Here is an 18,978-nt window from a genome sequence, read left to right as displayed (position 1 = left end):
CATCTTTAAGTCTCCACAGGGCCCCATAAAAGCCTAATTGTGAGTTCCTTTGTTTTGGCCAGATATGTACTTCCCCAGCCCTCTGCAGGAGGAAATGCTCCCCTCCTCAGCCCCGTTTCCTGATCAGCCATTTCCTGTCCTCAATTTATTACATTTCATTGCTTTGCCAACTCATGAAACTTTTCCAAGAAGCCAGTCACAGGTTTCTGATGGAACCAGGTGTTTTCTCATCCTCTGGATACTGTAAGCCTGCTTCCCGTGGGCCCCACTGGGTCACTTTGCTTCCAAGTGCAATCACTGGTATGGCCCTGCACATGTAGCAAATAAACTACTACCATCTCATCTTCCCAGTGTTGGGTGTCCTATAATTATGTATCATTTATTGCATACTCTTCACCTGCAGGGTAAAGAGCAAGTGTTCAGAATGCTTAAGAATGTGGATACAAAATAATTTAAGTAAATATTAAAAAATACAACCAAATGAAGTATCAAAATAACAGTACACTACAAAACTAATGTAGATTTATTCCAGGAAATCAAAGGAGATTGCAAGTGAAGACATTCATTCATTCATTCAGAAATTCATTCTGTTATCTAAATATAGAGTGAGAAATCTCTCATTGAATACTGATATTTTATTTATAAAGAATAGTAAAATTTAAAATGTTATAAGAATTAAAAGTAACTAAATAAATATAGTAAAAATAATACTCCAAAGTTAAACATATATTTTAAAAAATAATACTCCAAAGTTAAACATATATTTTAAATAGAAGAGCAACAATGTAATTAAAATTAAAATCTGTAACTTTGCAAAAGTGGTCTCTGTTACCATTTTTATAGTTCATTGTATTTCAAGAGTTCCAGTATATGCATTTGCTTAGTGATATGTTGCATATTTATAAAACCCATAAAGCTCTAGTAAAATATGAAAAGTAGCTGTAAACTTGCCATTATGATAAAGGTATACTTATTCCATATATTCAAATAATTTTTCAGAGTACTAAAATCAATCTCAAAATCCAGGAAGAAAAGCTTTTAAACTTCTCACATGGTCTCAGAATATATTAACACATCATATTGCAAACAATTTGCTTATGTGTCATGTTTTTTGTGATTATTAAAGTGAAGATTGATTTATGTTGCTAAATTAAAACCAATTTAATCATTATTATAATCAATTAGTAAGACTTACAACCTATTATGTGCAAGCTAAAGAAAACTCACATTGAAATTTGGTTTCCTAACACAAATTACTGGAGACTCCTATGCTTCATCTTGTTACCCTTCATTTCTGATAAAGAAAAATATCTGGGTCCAATCTACATATGAAACTACATGGACATGATTATTAATACAGCACGTATTTATTGAGGGTTTGTGTGCCAGTCACTTGGTCCAGATCCTGGGACCTCATCAGAAAACAATAACATTAACAGAGTATGTATACTATATGTGCATATATATATATATATGATCTTATATGTATATGATCTCTAGAGGAGCCATATTTGAGTAGGAGGAGACAGAAAGAAAAAAATGAATTAAATGGCACATTAAAAAATAGAGTAGATAAGTGGGTAATGTGAAATGTCTGTGTGTGTGCTACAGTTTAAATAGGGTTATTAAGCAGTTTCTCTTTGTGTAAATGTCATATAAGCAAAAACTTAAAGGATGAGAGGAAATTAACCCATGTAGATAGACAGGGCAAAATGTTCCAGACATAAAGAAGAGTGAGTGCAAACAGCCCAGAAAAGGCCTTTAGGGAGCAAAAAGTTGGGCAAAATTGATACCAGAAAGGCTTTAACAAAAAGTTGTTTGGTTTCTCCAGAAGAATTTGGTTGAGGAACACAAAATACAAATGTAAAATAAAAAAGCAAGCAAAAACAAACAAACAAACCCTGAGGCAGAGGAATAAAGAGAAAGAAGCAGTTTATTCAGGGCAGAAATGAAAGCTATACACTCTGAGATAAGAACTGGTGTCCTCAAGAGTGAGGAGCGGGCCACAGAGTTTTTGATCTCCCTTTTTATCTTAATTTTAGCCCTTTGAATGGGAGGTGTTTTTTTTTTATTATTATTATGGATAGAATATTCAGGGAGAGGAGGATTGATGTGTGTGCTCATGAAATATAAGCTGTTTCACTTGACTCCTTCACCTTATGCCAGGTTTCTCTTGGTGCCCAAAATATGCCACTCTGATAGCCTCTTTCCTGTACCTATTGCCTCCACTAAACCACTAATTCTTGATACTGGATGCTTAGTATAATCATTGGTGAGATTCATCGCCATTTCAGATATAAAGACTCTGCCTAGATTTAATGAATAACCATCTCAGGGAAAGGCCAGCATACTAGGTTGCTTCAGTCCTGTCTGATTCTTTGCGATGCTATGGACTTGTTGCTCCTCTGTCCATGGGATTCTCCAGGCAAGGATACTGGAGTGGGTTTCCATGCCTTCCTCCAGGGAATCTTCCCACAGGGAAAGGTCTAGTTGTTTTTAATTCTGGCAAAATGAGTCTTATGTACAGTAAAGTTGGAGGTCTATAATATTAGATATAGTTCCTGAAAAGCAAGAAAAATTTCTTGATTTTACAGCTTGATGTTTGGCATGAAGTAAACATCATAAGTATTTTATAAATTAATGAAAAAATGAATTGTTCTCAAATCTGGTAGTAGTAAGATGCTCCAAGAAAGATTCAGACTTCTGAAATAAAATGAAAAAAATCATTACAAAAAATGAAAAAAAAAGAACAATTATAAATAATGAAAATAATTATATAAGATAAAAATTTATAAAGCTGGAGAAAATGTTAATAGTCACTTAATTCATACCCAGGGCTTCCCTGGTAGCTCAGTGGTAAAAGAATCCTCCTGCAATGCAGGAGATGTGGTTTCAATTCCTGGTTCTGGAAGATCCCCTGGAGAAGGAAATGGCAACCCACTCCAGTAGTCTTCCTTGGGAAATCCCATGGACCCAGGAGCCTGGTGGGCTACAGTCCATGGGGTTGCAAAAGAGTTGGACATGGCTTAGCCATTAAACAACAACAATTCATACCCATATTTTAGATATGGAGGGAATGAGATCTAGGGAGCTCAGCATCTTTCCCATGGCCACATAGGAGGTTAGGGAACTGTTACTAGGAATTTGGTATGCTGACTCAGCCCTTGAGAGAAGATTATAGCTGCAATGATCTAGGGTATCTTAGCAGTTACCAAGGTTGATACTAGGACCAGCAACATAACATCATCTGAAACCTTGTTAGAAACACAGAGTTTTAGGCCCCATCGCAGAATTAGAAACTCTGGGACTGGGGCCCAGAGAGCTGTTTTAACAAACCTTCAGGGGATTCTGAAGCACTATTGAATTTGAGGGCCACTGATCTGGGAAAACAAATTTATCCTTATCAATCAATTTGAGGAAGTCATTCTGATCTCAGGAGACAACAATGAGTAGTGGTGTGACACAAGATCTTAGTTCCCTGCCCAGGAATTGAACCTGGGTAGCCTGGGTGAAAATCAGGAATTGTAAACACCAGTCCACCAGGGGATAGAGGCTGGCTAGAAGCAAAGTTGCCTTGGCTCATGTCCTTGTTGAAGAATGAACTTCTCAAGGAGGCAAAAAATGTAAAAACAGGTACAAAGTTTACAGTTAGAGACACAACACAGTAAGTCAGAGAGTACACAGAGATAATAATTTGTTTATTAAAGACAGAACCAAGGCAGAGATACACACTTGGAGAGAAAGGGTGTGGGGAGGATCATCCCAGAGAGGTGATCATGTTACTTTATAGGATATTTCCTCCAAGTCTTTGTTTATTTTTGGCCAATTACTTCATTTTTTTTCCACACATGACCTGTTCTAGGGTCCTCCCTGACAGATATACATGTCTTTTATTGCCAAGATGGACTCCAGCACAGAGTTCTATGAGGAGATTGATACCACCTATTATGAGGTGGTCCCATCCATTTTATTATGGGTGGGTCCCACCCAATCTCCTGAGGAGATTTTCTGCACTTTTGTAGTTGGGGAAGTCTCCTTGACCTCAAGAATGAGAAATGTGGTCTCTTTATCTTCTATCTAAACAGGACTCAGTTCCTCCTTGCTCTTGCCATTATCTTTACCTTGGCATATCTGTCCATGGGGAACAGGTTCCAGCTGCTACATCTGGAACACATCTATCTATCTCCAGCCTAAATTATTTTATTATGTTTTCCATCCAGTTTCCCTTCTCCCTTTCTCCCCACCCCTGGTAACCACCAGTCTGATTTCTTTTCCTATGAGTTTGTGTATTTTTAAATTACAAGTTACCTACAATACCACGTTAGTTCCTGGAACACAACATAGTGATTAAATATTTCTATCTTTTACAAAATGATCACTATGAGAAAGTTGTTCTTTGTATAATGTTCATGTAAATCTACTATAACATTAAGCCGTTTCCTATTTTATTTGAGGAACAACCCAGGGTAATATACTACATCTTTGAGAGTGAGTAGAAATTAACTTGGGACAAAATATGCTAGTATAATGCCTCACTTGAAATTTTTCTTCCTTTTGGAAACTTTTGGAACCTTTCTTTTATGTGAGTTTCTATGACATTCCCATAAACCCCACAGTTTTGTTTTGTTTTGTTTTTTCTGTCTCTCATTGTTTCATACATTATGATCAACAAGCTCAAACCCTTATAAATAGTTAGGCACTGCTTAGTGTTTTCCAGTATGATCTCAACCAATCTGCCCTAACTTGTATCTTGGTGCTCAGACTAGCAGAGTCATTAGTATCATAGACTATAAAGGCAGAAAATATTGAGCTTGAATTCTAGCCATAAGACTTGCTAGCTGTGTGATCCAGAATATTTCTTAACTTTCAAATATCTTAATACAAATAGATAGAAAATTAAATATCGACTCAAATATTTGACATATAATAAAATTTAGTATATTTTAGCTATCTTCAGTATACTATATAGTATATTAAATTTAGTATACCTATATTTTGAACTAGCTAAAATATACTAATCTACTAAAATATTTTGTGCCTATTATATTTTCTATTGTCAAAAGATCCAACTTCACTTCTACACTAAATAAATACACCTTTTCTTGGGCTTTTTCAGTCATGTAGAGTCTAGTGTTCAATCATATGGATCAGCGATATCCTTTCATCTGCAAATTCTAATGTGTTGCAAAAAAAAAAAAAAAAAAAAAACGGCTTCTGTTCATCAATGCCAAATAGAAAAACAGAGACAGAGTTTTCAAAGAGTTCAGTTCAGTTCAGTTCAGTCGCTCAGTCATGTCCGACTCTTTGTGACCCCATGAATTGCAGCATGCCAAGCCTCCCTGATCATCACCAACTCCCAGAGTTCACTCAGACTCACGTCCATTGAGTCAGTGATACTATCCAGCCATCTCATCCTCTGTCGTCCCCTTCTCCTCCTGCCGCCAATCCCTCCCAGCATCAGAGTCTTTTCCAATGAGTCAACTCTTTGCATGAGGTGGCCAAAGTACTGGAGTTTCAGATTTAGCATCAGTCCTTCCAACAAAATCCCAGGGCTGATCTCCTTCAGAATGGACTAGTTGGATCTCGTTGCAGTCCAAGGGGAAAACCATAGCCTTGACTAGACGGACCTCTGTTGGCAAGTAATGTCTCTGCTTTTGCAATCATCATCTACAGTGATTTTGGAGCCCCCCAAAATAAAGTCTGACACTGTTTCCCCATCTATTTGCCATGAAGCGGTGGCATCAGATGCCGTGATCTTCATTTTCTGAATGTTGAGCTTTAAGCCAAGTTTTTCACTCTCCTCTTTCACTTTCATCAAGAGGCTTTTTAGTTCCTCTTCACTTTCTGCCATAAGGATGGTGTCATCTGCATATCTGACATTATTGATATTTCTCCCAGCAATCTTGATTCCAGCTTGAGCTTTTTCCAGCCCAGTGTTTGGAAGAGTAGAAAGGAGTAAGTTCATTACTTTGCCAGGCAAAGGGGGACAACAGCAAGCTACCACTTCCAAGGCTGTGCCCCCTTCCTGGCAAATTGGAAGAGGTCTTATAACTTTAGGATAGAAAATGGGGCTGAAGATAAGGATAAGGGCTGACGTGGTTTTGCATTCTTCTCCTCCTGGGGGCATTGAGATCATTTGGGCTGTCATCCCGTGATTTCTGGTGCTTCAAGGTCACCATGTAAGGTCTGTCTAGTCAAGGCTATGGTTTTTCCAGTGGTCATGTATGGATGTGACAGTTGGACTGTGAAGAAAGCTGAGCACCGAAGAATTGATGCTTTTGAACTGCAGTGTTGGAGCAGACTCTTGCGAGTCCCTTGGACTGCAAGGAGATCCAACCAGTCCATTCTGAAGGAGATCAGCCCTGGGATTTCTTTGGAAGGACTGATGCTAAATCTGAAACTCCAGTACTTTGGCCACCTCATGCAAAGAGTTGACTCATTGGAAAAGACTCTCATGCTGGGAGGGATTGGCGGCAGGAGAAGAAGGGGATGACAGAGGATGAGATGGCTGGATAGTATCACTGACTCAATGGACGTGAGTCTGAGTGAACTCCGGGAGTTGGCGATGATCAGGGAGGCCTGGCATGCTGCGATTCATGGGGTCGCAGAGAGTCGGACACGACTGAGTGACTGAACTGAACTGAAGGTCACCATCCCATGACATTTTTTCTGAAATGAAGAATGCTCCCAGAGGAAAGGAGTGTTGGGAGCAGGTAAACGTCAGGTGTAGCTAGAGAGAAATAGTTTTCAGAATGCAGTTAAGCAAGCAAGCAAGAGAGAAAAACATCTGTACATTAAATGGATGGAGAGAACAAGGGCTGGATAAGGGCTAACATAATATAGTGCCTCACCTAGTTTCTGCTACAGAAAATACAATTACATTGCTGCCATTGTTACCACTGCACTTAATCCATAAGTCTAACTTTTTGACTATTTATTGATCTGTATTATTTCATATTTCAAGTAATGGCTAAAATAAAGATCTTCTTAAGTCTTAGTTGAAAGCTAAAAGTAGCACTTGTCAATCAGTTAATGAATTTAACAGCAATTGAATAAGTGAAAATTATGCTACTTAAAATACTGTTTCTAAAGTAGAACTGGTTAGATATGGTTTTTATAGTTCAGCAGTTCTGTAAGTTTGTTTGTTTGTTTGTGTTAATCTTTTCAGGATAACAATAATAATACAGAATTTATCCCAGGAATATAAAATTGAGTCAACAGTAGAAAATTAGTCATTACATTTTGTGATCTAACAAGATAAAAAACTTTGTGATCATCTCAGAAAATTAAGGACATGGCTGTTTACAAAATTCAGCATTTATTAATGGTAAAAACTTTAAAAAATCAGTAGGAAAGAACTTCATCAACCTGGTAAAAGATATTTAAAAGTGAACAAGCTACAGCTAACATTGTATTTAAATATAAAATACTGAATGATTTTACCCATTGATGGGTAACAGGGAGAGAGTGTTTTCTTTCATTATTCCTATGTAATATTTTGCTAAAAGATCTAGTCACTTCTCTTAGGCAAGAAATAAAAGCTTTTCAATTTGGAAAATAAGAATAAAATTGTTTTTATTTGCAAACAACATGGGCATCAACCTAGAAAATTTCAAATAATCTATCAAAATAACAGGAATTAACAAGTGATTTTAGCAAGGTCACAGGATACAAGGTCAACATACACAAATCAATTGTATTTATATCCCAGACCACCTTATGTGCCTCCTGAGAAGCCTGTATGCAGGTCAAGAAGCAACAGTTAGACCTGGACATGGAACAACAGACTGGATCCAAACTGGGAAAGAAGTACATCAGGGTTGTATATTGCCATCCTGCTTATGTAACTTATATGCAGAGTACATCATGCGAAATGCTGAGCTGGATGAAGCTCAAGCTTGAATCAAGATTGCTGGGAGAAAAATAAATAACCTCAGATATGCAGATGACACCACCCTTATGGCAGAAAGTGAAGAGGAACTAAAGAGCCTCTTGATGAAGGTGAAAGAGGAGTGAAAAAGCTGGCTTAAAACTCAACATTCATGTTGAGTATACCTGTGGCGGATTCATTTTGATATTTGGCAAAACTAATACAATTATATAAAGTTTAAAAATAAAATAAAATTAAAAAAAAAAGAAAGAAAGAAAGAAAGAAAGCCTTCCTCAGTGATCAATGCAAAGAAATAGAGGAAAACAATAGAATTAAAAAAAAAAAACTCAACATTCAAAAAACTATGATCATGGCATCCAGTGCCATCACTTCATGGCAAATAGATGGGGAAACAATGGAAATAGTGGCAGACTTTATTTTATTGGGGTCCAAATGGTGACTGCAGACATGAAATTAAAAGACGCTTGCACCTTGGAAGAAAAACTATGTCCAATCTGGACAGCATATTAAACAGCAGAGATGTTATGTTGTCAACAAAGGTCTGTTTAGTCAGAGCTATGGTTTTTCCAGTAGTCATATATGAATGTGAGAGTTGGACCATAAAGAAGGATGAGTGCCAAAGAACTGATGCTTTCTCACTGTGGTGTTGGAGAAGACTCTTGAGAGTCCCTTCGGCTGCAAGGAGTTTCAACCAGTCAATCCTAATGGAAATCAACACTGAATAGTCAGTGGAAGGACTGATGCTGAATCTGAAACTCCAATACTGTGGCCACCTGATGCAAAGATATGACTCATTGGAAAAGACCTTAATGCTGGGAATGATTGAAAGAAGGAGAAGACGGTGACAGAGGATGAGATGGTTGTATGGCATCATGAACTCAATGGATATGAGCAAACTCAATTTGAGAAAACTCTGGGAGATGGTGTAGAACAGGGAAGCCTGGGTTGCTACAGTCCATATGGCTGTAAAGAGTTGGACACGACTGAGCAAGTGAACAAGCAATAAAAAACTAAAATTTCTAAAGTATCCATTTACTATTGCATTGAAACCATGAAATACTGTGGTATAAATCTTAGAAAACTTGTTCAAGATTTTTACAGTGAAGCTTCAAAATACAGATGAAAATATTTTTAAATACCTACATAAACAGTTTACCTTCAAATTCACTGTCTCTTCTACTTGGACAAATCTAGTGTCAATTCTATTGAGTGTCTTTTTCATCTCAGATATTGATGTTTTTCAATCCCAAAGTTTGAATTTATTCTTAAAAACAACTGTCATGTATCTGTCATCTTCTATTTTTGAGGTATAAAAAATGAACTTATAAAAATTTTAGTGCATTTACCCAGTAATTCCATAATTTCTCATTATATGATTTGATTTTCCTCTTTATTATGGGCTTAATTTTCTTGCTTATTTGAAAGTTAGACATCAAAATTTGCTTTGTTGGATTTTCAATATTTTTACTTGCTGAAAAATATAGCTGGAAACAGTTCAATTCTTTCAAAATTTCAAAATCTTTACATGATTTTGAACAAGTTCCAGGAGATAGTAAAGGACAGGGAAGCCTGGTGTGCTGCAGTCCATGGGATCGCAAAGAATCAGACATGACTGAGTGATTGAACAATAAAAGCATGAGCAACAAAAACAAAAAAACATTAATTGTACTTCATCAAAATTAAAAACTTCTGTATATCATAGGGTATTACCAAGGAAGTGAAAAGATAATTTACAAAATGGTAGAAAATTTTGGAAATCATAAATCTGATAAGAGTGTAAAAGCCAGAATGCATAGTGGTCCCTTGTTGTCTAGGATAGAATTGTTCTGGGATCCCCTGTGGATACCACATCCATGGATGCTTAATTCCCTTATATAAAATGGTGTAATATTTGTGTATAATCTATACACATCCTCCCATATACTTTAAATTCATCTCTATACTACATAAAATACATGATACAATATAAATGCTACATAAATAATTACCAGCATGGCACACTAAAGTTTTATTTTTGGGAACTTTTGGAATTTTTTTCTGAAATTATTCACAATCAGTTGAATCCAAGAATGTGGAACCCATAGATATGGAGGATCAACTGTATAAAGTCTTAAAGCTCAAAAACAAAAAGACAGTTAAAATGGGCAAAGGGCTTACATAAACATTTTTCAAGAGAAGATATCCAAGCCACTAACAATCATCTGAAAGTATATCATAGGGCAATGCAACTCAAAATCACAAATGGTACTGTTTCACACCAGGGGCTTCCCATTCGGCACTAGTGGTAAAGGACCCACCTGCCAAAGCAGGAGACATAAGAGACGCGGATTTGATCCCTAGATTGACAAGATCCCCTGGAGGAGAACGTGGCAACCCACTCCAGTATTCTTGCCTGTAGAATCCCATGGACAGAGGAGACTGGCTGCCTACAGTTCATAGGATCGCAGAGTCAGACATGACTGAAGCAACTTAGCACACACACACACATGCACTATTTCACAACAAAAATGATGGCTATTTTTGTTGATGGAAAATAACAAGTACTGGAAAGGGTATAGAGGAATTGAAACTTTGGTACATTATTATTAGGAATGTTAAGTAGTTAAGCAAATATAGGTAACAGTTTGGCAGACCTTCAAAAAGTTACACAGAATTACCATATGACCCATAAACACCACTTCTAAATAATAAACTTCAAATAATTGAACATAGATACTTAAACAATTAACATACTGTTGGTTGCTAGGGGAGAAGACAGAGGAACTGCTTGATGGGTACAGGGTTTCCTTTTGTAATATAAAAATATTTTGGAACTAGACAGAAGTATTGATTAAGAAACATTTTCAATATACTACATTGCCCTGAATTGTTCATACTAAAATTGTTTATTTAATGTGATATAAAATTCAATAGTAATAATAATAATAAAGAATCATTTCTTTAAAAAAAAGTTTGGTGTGGTTCTCCCCTCAACTTTTACCAATTTTCTTACATTCATGCACTGATTATTACTAGTTCAAGACTTAATGGTAATCCTCCTCTCTTCTCTTGTACTATAGTGAACACCCGATGCCTTGTCTGTCCTGGTCTCTCAACTCTGTCTCTTTAAATCTGGAATATTTCTGGCCTTCACTTAGTTTCCTAGTACCTGTGTTTTAGCTTGCAAACTCCCTAGATAGCAAATTGGAACAATCTTCGGCTCACCTCATTTATCTCCTTCCTATGCCTCAGGTATCATTGTCCTGCACGATCAGTGTTCAATATCTGAAAACCATCATTTTATGTATGTTGTCTAGTTTTTGGTTGGTTTGGGATGGCAAATCCAGTGTCTGTTATATATGGTGGCTAGGAATCAACATTTACCTTTCACTGAAGTGTTTCTCAAGCTAGTCTGACGTCTTTACTCCCAGGTGTTCATTTTATAAACATAAATACATGCACTTATATAGCACATACACACAGAGATATTTTCTCTTTACAAGATGTAAGTAAAATGTACTACCTAACTGCAAGCAACACAAATCTAAATATTCTTGAAGTTGAAGAAGCATACATGCATATGCTCACTAAAGACACTTCAAATTATATTTAATTTACTGTAGCAACAAGAATTTTTTAGCCCATAGGCTCTTATGTCAATGAGTACATCGTGGCTCTCTTCTTAGAGCTCAAAGGATGCTGTCTAATTAGATTCTCCTGCTAAGAGTAGAAGAAAATGGGAACCTACACCTGTGCATACAACCCATTCGTTATGTTTAACCTTCAAACCTAATTGGTTGATGATGTCCATGGGTTCTCCAGTTTTCTAAGGGGCTCAGATTGCCAGGGACAAACATTGACTGGGAACAGTGACTCACAGTAACTGAAAAATACATTAGGAGAAGTAATACCAATTAAAAAGGAGAAAGAATGATCACTAGGACAACATACATTTGATTAACTAATTCTGTCCAGTGGGTAGATTGGGCACTAAGCCATTTTTCCTCAAAGAGCCACATGAAAATATATTCTAACTCATTTTAAAGGATCCTTTTTAACATGAAGAAAGGCATGTCTCTCCTGGAAGTATGTTTTCTGGTTGTGTCATTCTTGTTTTCAAAATTATTTGCTTGATAATCTGATATATTTTTTATGTACTCAGTAAAATTTGTAGGAAAAGTTTTTTCAAACAACCAGTTTCAGAGCACAATTGCAGGAGTAACCTTTTATTAATGTGTCTTGTGTAGGAACCTCTTCCGGGTCATCCCTCCATCATTCCCCCACTGTGATAAGGGAGCAAGGGGATCACAACTGCAGATGCATCCATGGAGAGACTTTCTCTTCCTAAACACCCTGTGTTCTTTCATTTCTCTTTGGTTTTATAATTATTGTGTCCCTACCTAGAAGACATCCCATACTTTCTCCATTCTAAGTAAACATGTTCATATTTCAAGATCTGTTATGTGTGTCATATTTTAAGTAGAATCCTCTTCACTTTCCCTAATGAATCAACTGGTTTGTCTTCACTAAACCAGTACACGGAGAAGGCAATGGCAACCCACTCCAGTACTCTTGCCTGGAAAATCCCATGGATGGAGGAGCCTGGTGGGCTGCAGTCCACAGGGTCACTAAGAGTCAGACATGACTGAGTGACTTCACTTTCACTTTTCACTATCATGCATTGGAGAAGGAAATGGCAACCTCCTCCAGTGTTCTTGCCTGGAGAATCCCAGGGATGGGGGAGCCTGGTGGGCTGCCGTCTCTGGGGTCACACAGAGTCGGACACGACTGAAGTGACTTAGCTGCAGCAGCAGCAAACCAGTACACAAGAGAGAGAATTTCATTGCATTGCAGTTTTGATTTGGGGGTGATTTCACCCCCTCACCTCTCACCTTCTGAGTTCTGGACATCTGAGACTTCTTTATGTTAGGACACTCTTGGATGTTTTACCTTCCAGTGCATAATAAACCTTTGAGAAATGATTGCTGGAATGAAGAAAAGGAGGCAAAGAGCAAAATAAATACAAAAAGGATAGATGAATGAATACCTCAACATAGTTACTAGGCAATACAAAGATAAGAGAATATCCTAATTTTGACATTTACACAATTGAACAACCCAGATCACAAACATCTGGCCAAAATATCTGAATTAAGATGATCTTGATAAGCCCATGGATTACAGAAAGTTCAGAACTTCAAATAGGAATGGAAACTCTAATATGAGATAATCTGACTGTGATTTTAAATCAATGCTATAAAACCTGAATATATGCAATAAATATAGAGATTTTTTATTTTTTTATGAAAGATTTTTTATTATGAAAGAAATAGCTAAAGGATCAGAAAGACTAATAACATCTTATGATCTCTCCATTAATTATTCTTATGTTGGCAGATTGTAATATGAAATAAAAATACATAATTCTCCCACTGGGTACCAAGGAGAAATGTGAAGATCATAGAAGATACAATAACTAGTTTACAGTCTAGTTGAGGTGATAATACATACTGTCTTTTTAAAAGATTTTGAATAGATGTTCAACTTGGTATAAAAAACAAAAAAATAAGAAGACTTTATTTCCAGACTTGAACCACTCATGTCTACCTTGATGAACAGTGAGGGAATAATCCCCCTCCATGGGAATCATTGATGGTATAGAGGCCTAAGTAGCCTACAGCTAGAATATTCATACACAAAAATATATCATCATGATTGAAACCAAATGCAAAAAAATTGAGAGAAGGTTAAATAAGAAGAAATTGAGCCATTGGGGCTAAATTAATAAGGAAACCATGAAGGGTTAGATTGAATGTAGAAACATAAGCACATAAGCCATGGTTGTGGCTGTGCTGTAATAATCATGGATAGGCAGTGTGATTCTTCACAATAAAGCAAAAAAAAATTATTCCCTCAAGATAGCAGCCATCAGACTATATTCAAAATATGGAGAAAACTTGCCATGTACCCAAAAATAACCATTCATCAGATGATAGCTATCTATGTATTAAGCTGAGCTGTATCTGAAGTTGGGCTTCCCTGGTGGCTCAGATGGTAAAGAATCTGCCTGCAATGAGGAGACCAGGGTACTATCCCTGGGTTGGGAAGATCCTCTGGAGAAGGGAATGGCAACCCAGGCCAATATTCTTGCCTGGAGAATCCTATGGACAGAGGAGTCTGGTGGCCTATCCATTGGGTTGCAGAGTCATACACGACTGAATAACTAACACACACACACATATCTGAAGTTAGTACCAAATTAACTTTTGCTGCAGCTTTGCTCTCAAATATTTAAAGAAACACTTTCTACACTTTAAGAAATACATGCTTGCTTGAAACCATGTCAATATTTCTCAAATCCCAACAATAAACTAATTATTGCCTTGATTGATGTTATCAGTTTCTTGTCAAAAATGTGAACATTCAGGAGCAATGGATGACCTGTCAGAATACAGAATTAGATGGACTGGTTTTGTTTAAAAGGCAGTGATGGTAGTTGTTCATTTGCCCAGTTGTATCCAACTCTTTGCAACACCATGGGCTGCAGCATGCCAGGTTTCCCTGTCCTTTGTCATCTTCCAGAGTTTGCTCAGACTCCTGTCCATCGAGTCGGTGATGCTATCCAACCATCTCGTCCTCTGTTGCCCTCTTCTCCTCCTCCCTTCAAACTTTACCAACATCAGGGTCTCTTCCAATGAGTCAGTTCTTCACATCAGGGGCCAAAGAATTGGAGCTTCAGCTTCAGTATCAGTCCTTCCAGTGAATATTCAGGACTGCTTTCCTTTAGAACTGGCTGGTTTGATCTCCTTGCTGTCCAAGGGACTCTGAAGAGTCTTCTCCAACACAAAGCATAAGTTCTTCGGAGCTCAGCCTTCTTTATAGTCCAACTCTCACATCCATACATGACTAATGGAGAAACCACAGCTTTGGCAATATGGAAAGGCAGTGATTAGTAATGTTTATCTCACTAAATACTGAATTATTTCCTGTTATTTGTATGAATATGTTATACATATGAAAGAAATATGAATTCTTTCTTTCTGATCAACTTTCATCATTGAATATGGCAACCAAGATCATGTAATTTGACACATGTTCACAGGTTTTTCAAGTAGCAGCATTTATCTTGTCCTAAAAACAAAAGAAAATCTGGAGATTTAGGTCTCAAAAATTACGTAGCAATTTAAAGCAGTTGGCACTGAAACACAAGTTCACTTGAGCATCTGTTGCTCACAGGTAACTATATTTTCTCAATTCAAAGTGATCAATTGCTGGTAAAAATCTTACCTATATTACAATTGACTCTCTCCCCTTCCCCCACCCACTCTCTTTTCTCAAGTAGTTTCATTTCTGAACAAAATGCATTTAATTAAATTCTGATCTTTTCTGAATTCTTAAGCAAAATAAGAAGGCTCATTTTAGGAAATTACCAATGCCTTTTTTTTTTTTAACCTTTTATTCTGTGATGGAATAATAGCATACTACAAGTGATAACCCCTAAGGAAAGAAATCATAGCAATTATCTGAATCATTCTTTTTTTGAGGATTAACAAACCTATGAAATGGCAATCTTTGAACACTCATATGTTTAGAGGAAAGGGTTTAATAGTTTGTTTTTCTTTTTCCTTAGCCTACTGTGGTAAAAGTTCCTCCTAGTATAATTTAATCTATTTTCCATATTAAGATTCAGAAAGAAAGCTTTTATTAAAAGAGAGAGCACAATTTTTACCAAATTCTATGTAGCTTGTAATTAAGTTCAATAAGAGTTAGAAGTTACTATGATGATTCAAAAATTGATGGCTCAAATTTCTAAAATACAATGATATCTCTAAATAAATCAGTTATTAGACAATGAGGACCATTATAGTCTAATTAAACAGTGAAGAACTATGCTGTCCATAAATGCCTATTTCTATGATTAGTGATGGTCAACACTATGAATTTGACATAAACATTTTACTGTATTTATTTTGTACAATTATTTTTTAGCCAGTCTCTTCAAACTATAGATGAAATCTATTATGATTACTATAATGGAAAGTTCCAATTCTATATTGAGAAATGCAGAAATTTTAGAACTGTCTTAGAAATTGTGCGCTATTCTGATGATAATTTCTTGAAATGACAATGAAAAGTCAGCTGAGAGAAGACTTCTGAACAAAGAGTTTTGTACCTAATGATGGCTTATCCATCAGAGAGGGAGTAATTGTGTTTGTCAACAGTATGTATTTCCTAAGGTTGGTGTCACAAAATTCATATCCACTGGGTGGTCTTTTCATTAAACTTTGTCTCACATTTACTGCTTTGGGATTTCTGTAATGAAGTGTACCATAAAGGAAGAGATTCAAACTCTCATATTTTGAGTTTTTAAAAAATTAAAAGTTTTAATTGTTTGGGGAATCAAACAGCTCATCAATATTTTACATGAAAAAAGATTTGTGAATAGTTCTAGAACATTTTTAAGACTAGTCACATCTGGAAAAAACGGTGACAAGTATTAGAAAGGAAATTGCTAGAAATCTTATTGGTAGAACATACAAGGGAATCGTGGAAGAACCTCTGAGTCTAAACCTAATACCAATAAATCAGGGGTTATCATTCACTCTGAGATCAATGGAAATTGTGTCCCTGATGTTCAAATAAAATTCCCATAGAGAACTCTCTAAATTCCTGAGTCAAGAAAGATCTGCACAAAGGGTTGGAGTTCCTATGAGAGCATATGAAAATTAAAAGAGAGAAAGATTCCAGTTACACTTTAAACAGCAGGTGCTTCCAGTAATATTTTTATCCTAAGGTTCTTAAACCTTTCTTCCAGGAGTTCATTCACTTTCAATACCTGAGGATAGATCCAGAGATACAGAGTGAATTAAAGTTCTTGGGATTTATCCATAAAACATTGAGGTTTTCCTGAGTTTCATTTCTGATTTTGTCACAAATTCCTCATTGCCCTGGTAAATTCCTGTGACCATAACTGTGCATCCTTTATTTTTTCCTTCTCTATAAGAGGGAACTACTTTATAACATCACTGTAAAGTATTTATGAGATAGTAAATGCAAATCACTGTAAGCATTTTAAGATGTCATAAAATAAATGTCATTTTCCATTGAAAAGTCCACTTGTCAGCCACTGGCTTGGATATTATGAATACATTCTAATATATCAACATATTTGACATATGACTTCTGGTCAAGGTAATAGTGCTAGAATTCATGTTAAGAGATGTTAGGAGTCATTTTATTTCTACAGTATTCTATATGCTATATTCTAATTGTGGACTTCACGAGTAGCTGCTAATTCAAGAAAACGTCTTCCTATCCCTTTAATGTAATATTCAATTAAGTCAGCATTCATAGTACTGACTACCAGAATACCAAGATTGTGTTTCATTGCAAGCTGAGATCATTGGCTTGTTAATGTTCCTCTTCAATATAATCTGACAAAAATTGAACTATGGAATTTCAGAGTATATGAAATCTGAAGGGTGTGAAACAAAAAGCTTGGATCACAAGTTTCTGAGACTAATTAGAATTCTTGGTCCACAAAAGCCTTTCTGTGTGATCATAGGAAATGTTTACTTAGTCTTCACTTCCTATATATATTTCAACCATGATAAAGGGACATGTAACAAATTCATCCTACCACTGAGAGAAACTATAAAGGATAGATAAAGTTTCTAAACAACCATTTGATGTCACAGGAAAGTAACGAGGGCAGGCAGGAGCAAGAAAGCACACCAAAGTAAGTCCCCATTCACTTCTGGGTTTGCCTCAGAAAGTTAACCAATCACATTTTAGGGAAATGAAAGCCAAGGTAGCCTAAAAATATGGACATTCAAACTAGGGAACAGAGATATAATCTGGAGTTTGGGGTTCCTATAATGGAAAAAACTTGAGGCCAAAAACACCAGAACCAGGAAATCAAAAGTAAATAAGCCTAGAACTATAGGTAATTTCCTATGTATGAGCTGAGACTCTGAAAAAGCAAGTGAAGAGCAGTAACTGAAAAGCTATAAAACTTAGAAAATAATTTGGCTGCCTAGTCACAAAGAGGTTATTAATAAAATTCAGGACTGGCTATGGAAGTAAAAAGAGAGAAATAAAGGGAGGGAGGGAGGGAGGAAGGAAGGAAGATTTTCAGGTAATATATAAAAAGGCTATACTGTGTGAGTGGGAGCTATGCCCTAGGGCTAAGAGCAAACTAAAATCAGGCATCCTTATTAAAACTGGAAACAAAGACTCCACTGCAATAAGGTGATTTATCTATACTTTATCGACCTGTAGGAGTAAAATTAAACCCTCTCTGGAAAAAGATAGCATCATTCAAAGCATAGAGGATTCAGTAGTTAGTGAAAAATTAATTGGCATGTGAAGTTCTGTTCAGTTCAGTCACTCAGTCGTGTTTGACTCTTTGCAGCCCCATGAACCGCAGCACGCCAGGCCTCAACGTCCATCACCAACTCCTGGAGTCCACCCAAATCCATCTCCATTGGGTCAGTGATGCCATCCAGCCGTCTCATCCTCTGTGGTCCCCTTTTCCTCCTGCCCCCAATCCCTCCCAGCATCAGGGTCTTTTTAAATGAGTCAGCTCTTCACATCAGGTGGACAAAGTATTGGAGTTTCAGCTTCAACATCAATACTTCCAATGAACATCCAGGACTGATCTCCTTTAGGATGGACTGGTTGGATACCCTTGCAGTGCAAGGGACTCGCAAGAGTCTTCTCCAACACCACAGTTCAAAAGCATCAATTCTTCGGCACTCAGCTTTCTTCATAGTCCAACTCTTATATCCATACATGACCACTGGAAAAACCATAGCCTTGACTAGATGGACCTTTGTTGGCAAAGTAATGTCTCTGCTTTTGAATATGCTATCTAGGTTGGTCATAACTTTCCTTCCAATGAGTAAGTATCTTTTCATTTCATGGGTGCAATAACCATCTGCAGTGATTTTGGAGCCCCCAAAAATAAAGTCAGCCATTGTTTCCCCATCTACTTACCATGAACTGATGGGACCGGATGTCATGATCTTCATTTTCTGAATGCTGAGCTTTAAGCCAACTTTTTCACTCTCCACTTTCACTTTCATCAAGAGGCTCTTTAGTTCTTC

Source organism: Bos indicus x Bos taurus, chromosome 2, assembly GCF_003369695.1.
Source record: "Bos indicus x Bos taurus breed Angus x Brahman F1 hybrid chromosome 2, Bos_hybrid_MaternalHap_v2.0, whole genome shotgun sequence".
Classification (NCBI taxonomy): Eukaryota; Metazoa; Chordata; class Mammalia; order Artiodactyla; family Bovidae; genus Bos; species Bos indicus x Bos taurus.
The sequence above is the reverse complement of the archived record's forward strand: the minus strand, read 5'-3'. Positions refer to the sequence as shown.